The following is a 14,371-nucleotide window of genomic DNA, read 5'->3' as shown; positions in this document are numbered from 1 at the left end:
AAAAGGTACGTCTCTAAAATATTCATATAAAGACAGGACATAAGCCGAATTCTCTTAAACCAAAGAATAACAAAAGTTGTTAGTCCTGCTGAACCAGCTCTATAGTCTGTATGAAAAGTGACCGGTTATGGTCCACTTTTATAGAACGCTCTATTCGCTTATAATAAATTTTTCCTAAATGGTCATTTAAACGCGTTTGACGTAGAATCTAGTACACTTAATACGTTATTTATGGTCCTATAAACCACCATTTAGATTTTTTTTCCATACGGCCCGGTAAAGTGGCCCACTCTACTGTCTCTAGCCGATGACCCCAAAAGTGCCAGTCCGGGCCTGGCGGTGTACCTCTCTTTCACGGATTCAAGATATCGTCTTCTCCTTTGTTCGCGCGATGGCTACAAACGTTGTCATCTCCCACCAGGACCAACATTCGGTGACGTAATTATGAAATATTTGAAATGCTCGAATTCTCTCTTTTTACTTTGTTAAACAGTGACGGCTCCTAGCGGGTTATCGCTTCTCGGCCTTTTGGCTAAGATCAAAGTGTAGTATCTGTTCTGCAGTATTATTCCGAGATCTTAGTCGAGGGGCGAGAAGTGTTTCTACGCCTATAAGGCGAGTTTGCCTGCCTTGCTGCATGTTCCGTTCCTGTGCCGATTTGATCCGCTGATGCTCTGTTGCCCGTTCCTGAAAAAAGAAAAACCTACCTGACGTCGCTGCTCCTGGAATCCTTTTCTGTGTGAGACGCTGCTCCCTTGGACTTTCTCTACTTTGCGGATCCTCTCATAGCCACGATGGCTATGGAGATGAAGAAGAAGACTGCTCGCCTTGAAGTTAACGCCGACTTCTTGGATGTTGCTCGTACTTTCCTCGACAAACTCGGACCCAACAGTATTGATACGCTGCAATCTGTTGGCAAAGAGTGCTTTCTACTCACTTTTACGACCTTGGCCTTCCTACAACAAGCGATCTCCTATGGAGAAATAACGGTAAACAATGCATCCTGTAAGATTTCCAGTGTCGAGGATGACGGCACCTGGTTAACCATCAAACAGCTCCCATCATGGATACAGTGGGATTCAATTTTGACGACCCTACGACAGTACGGAGACATAAAGGCACATCGCCTAGATGAATATAAAGAGCTAAAAGGAATCAAAAACGGCAACCGATCGGTAAAAATAAAAATTAATAAAACGATTCCTAACGTTCTTTATTTCGGACGCAGCCGGGCGCTGGTATATTATACCGGCGTCGCGAAAAAATGTTTCTTCTGCGACCAGGAGGGGCATATAGCCTCTACCTGCGAGAAGAAGAAAAACCAGATGGCAGACAAACCTGAAACCAACGACGACTTACCCAAAGATCCTGAAATAACCAGAAACTCCACACCTATACCCACCAACGCCACCACTCGAGACGATAACCTGAAAGAAAACCAAGAAAATCAAACAAGTAACTTACCCATACTTACCGCAGCCGACGAATCAAAAAGCTCTGAAGAGAGCTGGACGATGACGTCACCCGAACCATCCAAGAAGAACCCAGATCCTCCAGTCAAAACCAGCCAATACTCCGATGCCCTGAAAACAGCACCAAAACCCGACGAACCTAAACCTGAATCAACAAACAGCAAACCAAAAAAGAACTCCTCCGACTCCGGTACCACCTCAAAAGAAATCACCGCAACAGCCAGACCTCCATATGATCCCACGACCTGGATACCAGGAACGAGACCACCTATAAAACATTTAACCAAACAAGAACTACATATGCTTATCGAACACATCAAGACAGTACCCTATGGCCAGGACGGTAATGTTAACTGGTCCATAGCCGAATACTTTGCCGAAATTAAATTAGAAATCCAAAACTACCAAAAACGCCCACGCAGTACCACTCCCACCAAAGAAACCAAAAAAGGGAAATCTTCACGTTGAAGTTTTTATTAATTTTAAACTTTACCTCTGTTTTATCTCTATGAACTAATTAGTTTTATACTTTTTAAATTTTATATCTATTTAATGACCTGTTTTAATTTAAACTAATTTAAAAAAACAGGAACTATCTGACAGGGTACTGTATTTTATTGAAATTTTTAATAAACAAATTCAGTATCTGTTCTTATCAGCTTAATATCTGATACGGGTCCCATCGGGGCCCAAGATATTAAACTTATTTTTGGACGGCGACGGAGTGGTCGGAGCTTGCTCCACCTCCGCCACGGGTCGGCCTGGTATTGCAGTAAATCCGGGATCGGCCCACTTCTCTCTTGAAATCAAAAATCAAACGGTCTTATAATGGCGCACTGCGCAACACAGTATTTCCGGGCAATGTTATTTGGCTGTCTTTATATTTATTTCTTTATTATAATATATTGCCCCTCTGACGTCATAAGTGGTAAAATCCTTATTGTCGAATAGTTAATAATGAAGAATCGGAAAGATTCCAGTTTTTAATTTTCTTTTACCTAGTTATACACTCTTTTTCGCGGTATTTTCACGGAGGATAGGAAGGGAGGCGAAGTAGGAGGGATGAATGGCGGCAAGATTGCGGCAGCTACGCTACGTCTAGCCGCCATTTTTCCGCCGCTAAGCTTCTTACAAGGATGCTGCCGCGTTCATCCCTCCTACTTCGCCTCCCTTCCTATCCTCCTTGGTATTTTCCTGGGCGCGTCCGTGCTTGGTTTTCCCCCTTTCAGTCCTATCCTCCATTATGGATACCCAAGGAGTGGATGCTAGACTCCCCGCTAAGGGCAGAGGCAATGGCCGACGAGCGGGAGGCAAGTAAGAGGGGTAAAATAAAGGCGCGAAAAGAGGTTGTTCTGTGTTATTCCTGTGGTTTTATTCGTAACCCAAGGTTCGTAAATCGTGCATGTTCTAAGTGGTTGGCTGAAGGAACCGGTTTTCATAACGTAAATTCGCGGGTTTCGGTATGGTGGGTAGAGACAGCGCGCCCCTCATTTTTACGTCATTGGGTTCCAGCCAAGATGTTCCGCGTAAAGAGAAAACACGAAATAAGCCCCTCTCCATTTTTTTTCTCTTCCCGTCTTCCGTGGACAGTGAGTCGCCGCCGGGGGCCCGCCGCCCGCGGCTTCGCCCATGCGGCGGCTACATTACCAAGATATAAAGTGGCAAGGCTTATTTTTGGTAAGTACAAAATCATTTATTATATATTGCTCTATAATTAACTATATTTGGAATTAAATATTTTTGTTCTATTTATCTCAAAGTCATGATTATTCCTAACATTAATAGTATTAAACTTAATATGATATATCTTTTGTTAAAGTAGATTAGGAATTTATAATTTTAATATTTATAGAGGAGTTCGGATTTAAAATGTTATATTTTTCTAATAAGGATCTCAAAGATCTGACTTTTGAAATGTTTGTTACTTTTTCTAAGTATCAATAAAACATGACATTAAATTTATATTGTGCCAAGGTTCATTTTTATATTTTACATAAACTACATCACCTAAAACAATTAATAGATAAAAGTTAGCTATATTATTTTGTTTAAAAAATATATCTCTGTCTGTGGTTTGTTTTGATATTTTGTATTTTTGGGTTACTCCCCTAATCCATGCGGCTGTCCCATGATAAAACCTTATATGAAACATTTTCCAAAAGTCCTTTTTTAGATTCAACTATTTAAATTACATTTAAGATTAAAATTTAGAACAAAAAATATATTTCACAATTAGAATTTGTTAATAAAATTTTAACTTTGGACTTAATTCCAAAACCAGAAAAGGCCATTTCAGAGTGGATTTTACCGCGGAAATGTTTTTGTTTAGAGATAAACGTTAGTTAGTTAGTTAGTTAGTTAGTTAGTTAGTTAGTTAGTTAGTTAGTTAGTTAGTTAGTTAGTAAGTAAGTAAGTAAGTAAGTAAGTAAGTAAGTAAGTAAGTAAGTAAGTAAGTAAGTTAGTACTATTTTAAGTACAAGCCTTAAGTAGAATAAAATAAAAACCAATTTTCTCGCCATTTTATTTTGTTCAATTTTGATACTAACATGTATTTTATTCACGGGAAGATGCTGCCAGTTGTTAAAAAAAGGCCAAGAGTTGACCGAAATAATATTATCGTCTGGGCGAACTTTTAATTGCATAAAAAAAGCAGCGTCAAAATGATAGGATGAAGGTATTTTCCTGTTAAAAGACGCAAATCCCATCCCGCGAAAATAAATGAGTAGCCAACGGCACGCGGTGTTCCCAGGTGGTCTCCCTCCCAAGTACTGACCGCGCTCGACGCTGCTTAACTTCGGTGATCAGACGAGAACCGGTGTATTCAGCGTGATATGGCCGTTGCCGCTAGGGTGTAATTGATAGCGGTGGACAAGCCGCGACTAGCCAGGTCCTGGTAGGTTGGTGATCGCCGAGGGCCACCGGCTGCATGCGGCTCCAATAGAACGTTCTATACACTCTTTTTAGAAACGTTTACTGGGCGCCGATATTATCGTACAGACAACCAACGAGCAAGCCCTTTACCGCAGAAATTTCATCCCCCCCCCCCAAAACCAGTTTTTTTCATCACCCTCCCCGTAGACTGTAAGGTGATGGCGGTCGATTGGGAAGGCGCGTTTACGAATCTATAAAATTGGTGTGGTGTGCTTTCCCCCTTTGGAGTTCGGAGGAGGTGAAGGTTTGGCCGGTTTTTCGTCTTAGAGAAATATATTTATCTGGCAAACCCGTAAGAAATTGAGAGCAGTCAATTTTTATTAGTAGCGTAGTTGCTAGCCTAGGCTTCACATATTTCCGGCTTTCCGCGCCTTTTTTCTTATTTTAAATGATTTTTGTAATAAATGTATGATGGCAAATAAGCAAAATTCTCGAAAATACTAGTCCCAAATCCACGTGTTTAAGATGAAACTTAGATCATGAAAATATCCTTAACCCCAAACATACTTCAACACCTAGGGTGCCTCCTACAACTCCTAAAAGGTACGTCTCTAAAATATTCATATAAAGACAGGACATAAGCCGAATTCTCTTAAACCAAAGAATAACAAAAGTTGTTAGTCCTGCTGAACCAGCTCTATAGTCTGTATGAAAAGTGACCGGTTATGGTCCACTTTTATAGAACGCTCTATTCGCTTATAATAAATTTTTCCTAAATGGTCATTTAAACGCGTTTGACGTAGAATCTAGTACACTTAATACGTTATTTATGGTCCTATAAACCACCATTTAGATTTTTTTTCCATACGGCCCGGTAAAGTGGCCCACTCTACTGTCTCTAGCCGATGACCCCAAAAGTGCCAGTCCGGGCCTGGCGGTGTACCTCTCTTTCACGGATTCAAGATATCGTCTTCTCCTTTGTTCGCGCGATGGCTACAAACGTTGTCATCTCCCACCAGGACCAACATTCGGTGACGTAATTATGAAATATTTGAAATGCTCGAATTCTCTCTTTTTACTTTGTTAAACAGTGACGGCTCCTAGCGGGTTATCGCTTCTCGGCCTTTTGGCTAAGATCAAAGTGTAGTATCTGTTTCCATATCAGTTCTATACGGAGATCTTAGTCGGGGGGCGAGAAGTGTTTCTACGCCTTTAAGGCGAGTTTGCCTGCCTTGTCGAATGATCCTGTTCCGGTGCCGATCTGTTCCGCTGCTGCGTTCCTGCCTGTTCCTGAAAAGAGAAAACTACCTACCTGGTACTAACCTTACGCCTCTGCTGAAGGGTTCCTCTGACGCCGCTCCGACTTGGAGCTCCACTCACCAGACGACATCCTCCTAGCCTGAAATGGCTACAGAGGAGAAGAAGCGTACAGCTCGGCTGGAAGTCGATGCTGGTTTCCTTGACGTCGCCAATCTTTTCCACGAGAAAATGGGTCCTTCATGTTTGGACACCTTGCAACCTGTTGGCAAAGGTATTTTTCTAATTACCTTTACAACGCTGGCATTCCTCCAACAAGCTCAGTCTTACGGAGAAATAAGGATCAACGGTAACCCGTGCAAACTCACTGCTATCGAAGACGACGGCCTTTGGCTCACAGTCAAAAATTTACCCAAATGGATTCAATGGGATTCAGTCCTCAGCACGTTACGTCAATACGGGGAAGTGAAATCTCACCGCTTCGACGAATACCCTCAGCTGAAGGGTGTGAAGAATGGCGACAGAGCTATTAAAATCAAGATGAACAAATTGGTAATACCCAACGTGCTATATTTTGGCAAGAGTCGCGCTCTTGTGTTCTACCGAGGCGTAGTGAAAAAATGCTTCTTCTGCGACGAGGCAGGACATAACGTCTCGTCTTGTGAGAAGAAGAAAGGGAAACAGCAGCAGAAACCGAAGCAAACCGCTGAGGAAGCGCAACTGGAGAACCGCGAATATTCCGCTGAAAGGCCAGAGAAAGAGCTCACCTCGATCGACGGCCCGACGACATCTACCGAATCCTACGACGTCGCCGATCCTTCGGAAGACGAATCAGAGTGCAGATCCACCGTGCATTCACTAGAACAAACCACGTCACCCGAACCTGAAAAAGAAAAAAATATTAATGTACTTACCTTCGGTGCAACTTACAACCAGTCCGGTTCGCCAAACGAGAATTTGCAAGTATCAGTTCCTCCAAAATCAGATTCCAAACGAAACAACCAGGGCAATACAAAGAGCCAGGGAAACATGCCCAAGATAAAGAAAAACGATGAAGAGACCAATGATGAGGAAACCAGATCAGCCGACGGACCCCGATGGGATCCTGAAACCTGGGCAGTAGGAGACAAACCCGACCTAACGAAACTAACTCGAAATGAGCTACAAGTACTCTTCGATCGCGTCAATCGGGAACCTTCAACCGGAGTTGATTCAATTGACTGGGCCATAGACGAATTCCAAGACAACATCAGATCCACCATCAAAAGTTATCCGAAACGCCGCATCAGTACCACTCCAACGAAAAAAGCGAAAAAGGGCAAATCTACAGGTTAAAAATTTGAACACTTTTTAAATTTTGAACTATATTCTGCATATTTTAAAACAATATGCTTTTAAGTTTTACATTCAAATTGAATGGAAATGTAGATTTTTAATCTTACATCCATTAACTTAGCATTTATGTTTTTTTAACTTTACGTTCATAAACTTTGTAAATATTTTCTTTTAGCTCTACCTAGTTTAATTTCTTGAAAATCATTTTGCGCTTTCACTTGTCTCCTTTTTGTTAACGTCTTAAAGTAACTGTAAATTATCACTAATAATTTTGCAATATAACGATCTGCTGTAATTTAAAATAATTTAAAAAGCAGAAAAAAATATACGACCAGGGTACTGTAAATATTTGATTTTTTAATAAACAAATTCAGTATCTGTTCTTATCAGCTTAATATCTGATACGGGTCCCATCGGGGCCCAAGATATTAAACTTATTTTTGGACGGCGACGGAGTGGTCGGAGCTTGCTCCACCTCCGCCACGGGTCGGCCTGGTATTGCAGTAAATCCGGGATCGGCCCACTTCTCTCTTGAAATCAAAAATCAAACGGTCTTATAATGGCGCACTGCGCAACACAGTATTTCCGGGCAATGTTATTTGGCTGTCTTTATATTTATTTCTTTATTATAATATATTGCCCCTCTGACGTCATAAGTGGTAAAATCCTTATTGTCGAATAGTTAATAATGAAGAATCGGAAAGATTCCAGTTTTTAATTTTCTTTTACCTAGTTATACACTCTTTTTCGCGGTATTTTCACGGAGGATAGGAAGGGAGGCGAAGTAGGAGGGATGAATGGCGGCAAGATTGCGGCAGCTACGCTACGTCTAGCCGCCATTTTTCCGCCGCTAAGCTTCTTACAAGGATGCTGCCGCGTTCATCCCTCCTACTTCGCCTCCCTTCCTATCCTCCTTGGTATTTTCCTGGGCGCGTCCGTGCTTGGTTTTCCCCCTTTCAGTCCTATCCTCCATTATGGATACCCAAGGAGTGGATGCTAGACTCCCCGCTAAGGGCAGAGGCAATGGCCGACGAGCGGGAGGCAAGTAAGAGGGGTAAAATAAAGGCGCGAAAAGAGGTTGTTCTGTGTTATTCCTGTGGTTTTATTCGTAACCCAAGGTTCGTAAATCGTGCATGTTCTAAGTGGTTGGCTGAAGGAACCGGTTTTCATAACGTAAATTCGCGGGTTTCGGTATGGTGGGTAGAGACAGCGCGCCCCTCATTTTTACGTCATTGGGTTCCAGCCAAGATGTTCCGCGTAAAGAGAAAACACGAAATAAGCCCCTCTCCATTTTTTTTCTCTTCCCGTCTTCCGTGGACAGTGAGTCGCCGCCGGGGGCCCGCCGCCCGCGGCTTCGCCCATGCGGCGGCTACATTACCAAGATATAAAGTGGCAAGGCTTATTTTTGGTAAGTACAAAATCATTTATTATATATTGCTCTATAATTAACTATATTTGGAATTAAATATTTTTGTTCTATTTATCTCAAAGTCATGATTATTCCTAACATTAATAGTATTAAACTTAATATGATATATCTTTTGTTAAAGTAGATTAGGAATTTATAATTTTAATATTTATAGAGGAGTTCGGATTTAAAATGTTATATTTTTCTAATAAGGATCTCAAAGATCTGACTTTTGAAATGTTTGTTACTTTTTCTAAGTATCAATAAAACATGACATTAAATTTATATTGTGCCAAGGTTCATTTTTATATTTTACATAAACTACATCACCTAAAACAATTAATAGATAAAAGTTAGCTATATTATTTTGTTTAAAAAATATATCTCTGTCTGTGGTTTGTTTTGATATTTTGTATTTTTGGGTTACTCCCCTAATCCATGCGGCTGTCCCATGATAAAACCTTATATGAAACATTTTCCAAAAGTCCTTTTTTAGATTCAACTATTTAAATTACATTTAAGATTAAAATTTAGAACAAAAAATATATTTCACAATTAGAATTTGTTAATAAAATTTTAACTTTGGACTTAATTCCAAAACCAGAAAAGGCCATTTCAGAGTGGATTTTACCGCGGAAATGTTTTTGTTTAGAGATAAACGTTAGTTAGTTAGTTAGTTAGTTAGTTAGTTAGTTAGTTAGTTAGTTAGTTAGTTAGTTAGTTAGTAAGTAAGTAAGTAAGTAAGTAAGTAAGTAAGTAAGTAAGTAAGTAAGTAAGTAAGTAAGTTAGTACTATTTTAAGTACAAGCCTTAAGTAGAATAAAATAAAAACCAATTTTCTCGCCATTTTATTTTGTTCAATTTTGATACTAACATGTATTTTATTCACGGGAAGATGCTGCCAGTTGTTAAAAAAAGGCCAAGAGTTGACCGAAATAATATTATCGTCTGGGCGAACTTTTAATTGCATAAAAAAAGCAGCGTCAAAATGATAGGATGAAGGTATTTTCCTGTTAAAAGACGCAAATCCCATCCCGCGAAAATAAATGAGTAGCCAACGGCACGCGGTGTTCCCAGGTGGTCTCCCTCCCAAGTACTGACCGCGCTCGACGCTGCTTAACTTCGGTGATCAGACGAGAACCGGTGTATTCAGCGTGATATGGCCGTTGCCGCTAGGGTGTAATTGATAGCGGTGGACAAGCCGCGACTAGCCAGGTCCTGGTAGGTTGGTGATCGCCGAGGGCCACCGGCTGCATGCGGCTCCAATAGAACGTTCTATACACTCTTTTTAGAAACGTTTACTGGGCGCCGATATTATCGTACAGACAACCAACGAGCAAGCCCTTTACCGCAGAAATTTCATCCCCCCCCCCCCAAAACCAGTTTTTTTCATCACCCTCCCCGTAGACTGTAAGGTGATGGCGGTCGATTGGGAAGGCGCGTTTACGAATCTATAAAATTGGTGTGGTGTGCTTTCCCCCTTTGGAGTTCGGAGGAGGTGAAGGTTTGGCCGGTTTTTCGTCTTAGAGAAATATATTTATCTGGCAAACCCGTAAGAAATTGAGAGCAGTCAATTTTTATTAGTAGCGTAGTTGCTAGCCTAGGCTTCACATATTTCCGGCTTTCCGCGCCTTTTTTCTTATTTTAAATGATTTTTGTAATAAATGTATGATGGCAAATAAGCAAAATTCTCGAAAATACTAGTCCCAAATCCACGTGTTTAAGATGAAACTTAGATCATGAAAATATCCTTAACCCCAAACATACTTCAACACCTAGGGTGCCTCCTACAACTCCTAAAAGGTACGTCTCTAAAATATTCATATAAAGACAGGACATAAGCCGAATTCTCTTAAACCAAAGAATAACAAAAGTTGTTAGTCCTGCTGAACCAGCTCTATAGTCTGTATGAAAAGTGACCGGTTATGGTCCACTTTTATAGAACGCTCTATTCGCTTATAATAAATTTTTCCTAAATGGTCATTTAAACGCGTTTGACGTAGAATCTAGTACACTTAATACGTTATTTATGGTCCTATAAACCACCATTTAGATTTTTTTTCCATACGGCCCGGTAAAGTGGCCCACTCTACTGTCTCTAGCCGATGACCCCAAAAGTGCCAGTCCGGGCCTGGCGGTGTACCTCTCTTTCACGGATTCAAGATATCGTCTTCTCCTTTGTTCGCGCGATGGCTACAAACGTTGTCATCTCCCACCAGGACCAACATTCGGTGACGTAATTATGAAATATTTGAAATGCTCGAATTCTCTCTTTTTACTTTGTTAAACAGTGACGGCTCCTAGCGGGTTATCGCTTCTCGGCCTTTTGGCTAAGATCAAAGTGTAGTATCTGTTTCCATATCAGTTCTATACGGAGATCTTAGTCGGGGGGCGAGAAGTGTTTCTACGCCTTTAAGGCGAGTTTGCCTGCCTTGTCGAATGATCCTGTTCCGGTGCCGATCTGTTCCGCTGCTGCGTTCCTGCCTGTTCCTGAAAAGAGAAAACTACCTACCTGGTACTAACCTTACGCCTCTGCTGAAGGGTTCCTCTGACGCCGCTCCGACTTGGAGCTCCACTCACCAGACGACATCCTCCTAGCCTGAAATGGCTACAGAGGAGAAGAAGCGTACAGCTCGGCTGGAAGTCGATGCTGGTTTCCTTGACGTCGCCAATCTTTTCCACGAGAAAATGGGTCCTTCATGTTTGGACACCTTGCAACCTGTTGGCAAAGGTATTTTTCTAATTACCTTTACAACGCTGGCATTCCTCCAACAAGCTCAGTCTTACGGAGAAATAAGGATCAACGGTAACCCGTGCAAACTCACTGCTATCGAAGACGACGGCCTTTGGCTCACAGTCAAAAATTTACCCAAATGGATTCAATGGGATTCAGTCCTCAGCACGTTACGTCAATACGGGGAAGTGAAATCTCACCGCTTCGACGAATACCCTCAGCTGAAGGGTGTGAAGAATGGCGACAGAGCTATTAAAATCAAGATGAACAAATTGGTAATACCCAACGTGCTATATTTTGGCAAGAGTCGCGCTCTTGTGTTCTACCGTGGCGTAGTGAAAAAATGCTTCTTCTGCGACGAGGCAGGACATAACGTCTCGTCTTGTGAGAAGAAGAAAGGGAAACAGCAGCAGAAACCGAAGCAAACCGCTGAGGAAGCGCAACTGGAGAACCGCGAATATTCCGCTGAAAGGCCAGAGAAAGAGCTCACCTCGATCGACGGCCCGACGACATCTACCGAATCCTACGACGTCGCCGATCCTTCGGAAGACGAATCAGAGTGCAGATCCACCGTGCATTCACTAGAACAAACCACGTCACCCGAACCTGAAAAAGAAAAAAATATTAATGTACTTACCTTCGGTGCAACTTACAACCAGTCCGGTTCGCCAAACGAGAATTTGCAAGTATCAGTTCCTCCAAAATCAGATTCCAAACGAAACAACCAGGGCAATACAAAGAGCCAGGGAAACATGCCCAAGATAAAGAAAAACGATGAAGAGACCAATGATGAGGAAACCAGATCAGCCGACGGACCCCGATGGGATCCTGAAACCTGGGCAGTAGGAGACAAACCCGACCTAACGAAACTAACTCGAAATGAGCTACAAGTACTCTTCGATCGCGTCAATCGGGAACCTTCAACCGGAGTTGATTCAATTGACTGGGCCATAGACGAATTCCAAGACAACATCAGATCCACCATCAAAAGTTATCCGAAACGCCGCATCAGTACCACTCCAACGAAAAAAGCGAAAAAGGGCAAATCTACAGGTTAAAAATTTGAACACTTTTTAAATTTTGAACTATATTCTGCATATTTTAAAACAATATGCTTTTAAGTTTTACATTCAAATTGAATGGAAATGTAGATTTTTAATCTTACATCCATTAACTTAGCATTTATGTTTTTTTTAACTTTACGTTCATAAACTTTGTAAATATTTTCTTTTAGCTCTACCTAGTTTAATTTCTTGAAAATCATTTTGCGCTTTCACTTGTCTCCTTTTTGTTAACGTCTTAAAGTAACTGTAAATTATCACTAATAATTTTGCAATATAACGATCTGCTGTAATTTAAAATAATTTAAAAAGCAGAAAAAAATATACGACCAGGGTACTGTAAATATTTGATTTTTTAATAAACAAATTCAGTATCTGTTCTTATCAGCTTAATATCTGATACGGGTCCCATCGGGGCCCAAGATATTAAACTTATTTTTGGACGGCGACGGAGTGGTCGGAGCTTGCTCCACCTCCGCCACGGGTCGGCCTGGTATTGCAGTAAATCCGGGATCGGCCCACTTCTCTCTTGAAATCAAAAATCAAACGGTCTTATAATGGCGCACTGCGCAACACAGTATTTCCGGGCAATGTTATTTGGCTGTCTTTATATTTATTTCTTTATTATAATATATTGCCCCTCTGACGTCATAAGTGGTAAAATCCTTATTGTCGAATAGTTAATAATGAAGAATCGGAAAGATTCCAGTTTTTAATTTTCTTTTACCTAGTTATACACTCTTTTTCGCGGTATTTTCACGGAGGATAGGAAGGGAGGCGAAGTAGGAGGGATGAATGGCGGCAAGATTGCGGCAGCTACGCTACGTCTAGCCGCCATTTTTCCGCCGCTAAGCTTCTTACAAGGATGCTGCCGCGTTCATCCCTCCTACTTCGCCTCCCTTCCTATCCTCCTTGGTATTTTCCTGGGCGCGTCCGTGCTTGGTTTTCCCCCTTTCAGTCCTATCCTCCATTATGGATACCCAAGGAGTGGATGCTAGACTCCCCGCTAAGGGCAGAGGCAATGGCCGACGAGCGGGAGGCAAGTAAGAGGGGTAAAATAAAGGCGCGAAAAGAGGTTGTTCTGTGTTATTCCTGTGGTTTTATTCGTAACCCAAGGTTCGTAAATCGTGCATGTTCTAAGTGGTTGGCTGAAGGAACCGGTTTTCATAACGTAAATTCGCGGGTTTCGGTATGGTGGGTAGAGACAGCGCGCCCCTCATTTTTACGTCATTGGGTTCCAGCCAAGATGTTCCGCGTAAAGAGAAAACACGAAAAAAGCCCCTCTCCATTTTTTTTCTCTTCCCGTCTTCCGTGGACAGTGAGTCGCCGCCGGGGGCCCGCCGCCCGCGGCTTCGCCCATGCGGCGGCTACATTACCAAGATATAAAGTGGCAAGGCTTATTTTTGGTAAGTACAAAATCATTTATTATATATTGCTCTATAATTAACTATATTTGGAATTAAATATTTTTGTTCTATTTATCTCAAAGTCATGATTATTCCTAACATTAATAGTATTAAACTTAATATGATATATCTTTTGTTAAAGTAGATTAGGAATTTATAATTTTAATATTTATAGAGGAGTTCGGATTTAAAATGTTATATTTTTCTAATAAGGATCTCAAAGATCTGACTTTTGAAATGTTTGTTACTTTTTCTAAGTATCAATAAAACATGACATTAAATTTATATTGTGCCAAGGTTCATTTTTATATTTTACATAAACTACATCACCTAAAACAATTAATAGATAAAAGTTAGCTATATTATTTTGTTTAAAAAATATATCTCTGTCTGTGGTTTGTTTTGATATTTTGTATTTTTGGGTTACTCCCCTAATCCATGCGGCTGTCCCATGATAAAACCTTATATGAAACATTTTCCAAAAGTCCTTTTTTAGATTCAACTATTTAAATTACATTTAAGATTAAAATTTAGAACAAAAAATATATTTCACAATTAGAATTTGTTAATAAAATTTTAACTTTGGACTTAATTCCAAAACCAGAAAAGGCCATTTCAGAGTGGATTTTACCGCGGAAATGTTTTTGTTTAGAGATAAACGTTAGTTAGTTAGTTAGTTAGTTAGTTAGTTAGTTAGTTAGTTAGTTAGTTAGTTAGTTAGTAAGTAAGTAAGTAAGTAAGTAAGTAAGTAAGTAAGTAAGTAAGTAAGTAAGTTAGTACTATTTTAAGTACAAGCCTTAAGTAGAATAAAATAAAAACCAATTTTCT

The 14,371-nt window shown here is 40.7% G+C and overlaps 5 non-coding genes and 3 pseudogenes across 5 annotated transcripts; 6 read left to right on the top strand and 2 right to left on the bottom strand.

The window, feature by feature from the left end:
* Positions 1-512: 512 nt before the first annotated feature.
* Positions 513-654, top strand: LOC149938035 (U2 spliceosomal RNA; annotated as a pseudogene).
* Positions 655-2,083: 1,429 nt separating this feature from the next.
* LOC149938034 (U2 spliceosomal RNA) lies at positions 2,084-2,270 on the top strand. Its single transcript, XR_016481639.1, has one exon. It is a non-coding gene; the product is annotated as a U2 spliceosomal RNA (small nuclear RNA).
* A 1,926-nt stretch (positions 2,271-4,196) lies between these two features.
* On the bottom strand, positions 4,197-4,315 carry LOC149938033 (5S ribosomal RNA). The gene has a single exon (XR_016481865.1). It is a non-coding gene; the product is annotated as a 5S ribosomal RNA (ribosomal RNA).
* A 1,138-nt stretch (positions 4,316-5,453) lies between these two features.
* LOC149938032 (U2 spliceosomal RNA) lies at positions 5,454-5,585 on the top strand (annotated as a pseudogene).
* A 1,695-nt stretch (positions 5,586-7,280) lies between these two features.
* Positions 7,281-7,464, top strand: LOC149938031 (U2 spliceosomal RNA). Its single transcript, XR_016481646.1, has one exon. It is a non-coding gene; the product is annotated as a U2 spliceosomal RNA (small nuclear RNA).
* Positions 7,465-9,394: 1,930 nt separating this feature from the next.
* Positions 9,395-9,513, bottom strand: LOC149938030 (5S ribosomal RNA). The gene has a single exon (XR_016481864.1). It is a non-coding gene; the product is annotated as a 5S ribosomal RNA (ribosomal RNA).
* Positions 9,514-10,652: 1,139 nt separating this feature from the next.
* Positions 10,653-10,784, top strand: LOC149938029 (U2 spliceosomal RNA; annotated as a pseudogene).
* A 1,696-nt stretch (positions 10,785-12,480) lies between these two features.
* On the top strand, positions 12,481-12,664 carry LOC149938028 (U2 spliceosomal RNA). The gene has a single exon (XR_016481644.1). It is a non-coding gene; the product is annotated as a U2 spliceosomal RNA (small nuclear RNA).
* The last annotated feature ends 1,707 nt before the right edge of the window (positions 12,665-14,371 follow it).

The sequence above is a fragment of the Leiobunum rupestre genome, chromosome 6, assembly GCF_980474605.1.
Source record: "Leiobunum rupestre chromosome 6, qqLeiRupe1.1.hap1, whole genome shotgun sequence".
Lineage (NCBI taxonomy): Eukaryota > Metazoa > Arthropoda > Arachnida > Opiliones > Sclerosomatidae > Leiobunum > Leiobunum rupestre.
This window is presented reverse-complemented; position numbering and strand designations above follow the sequence as displayed.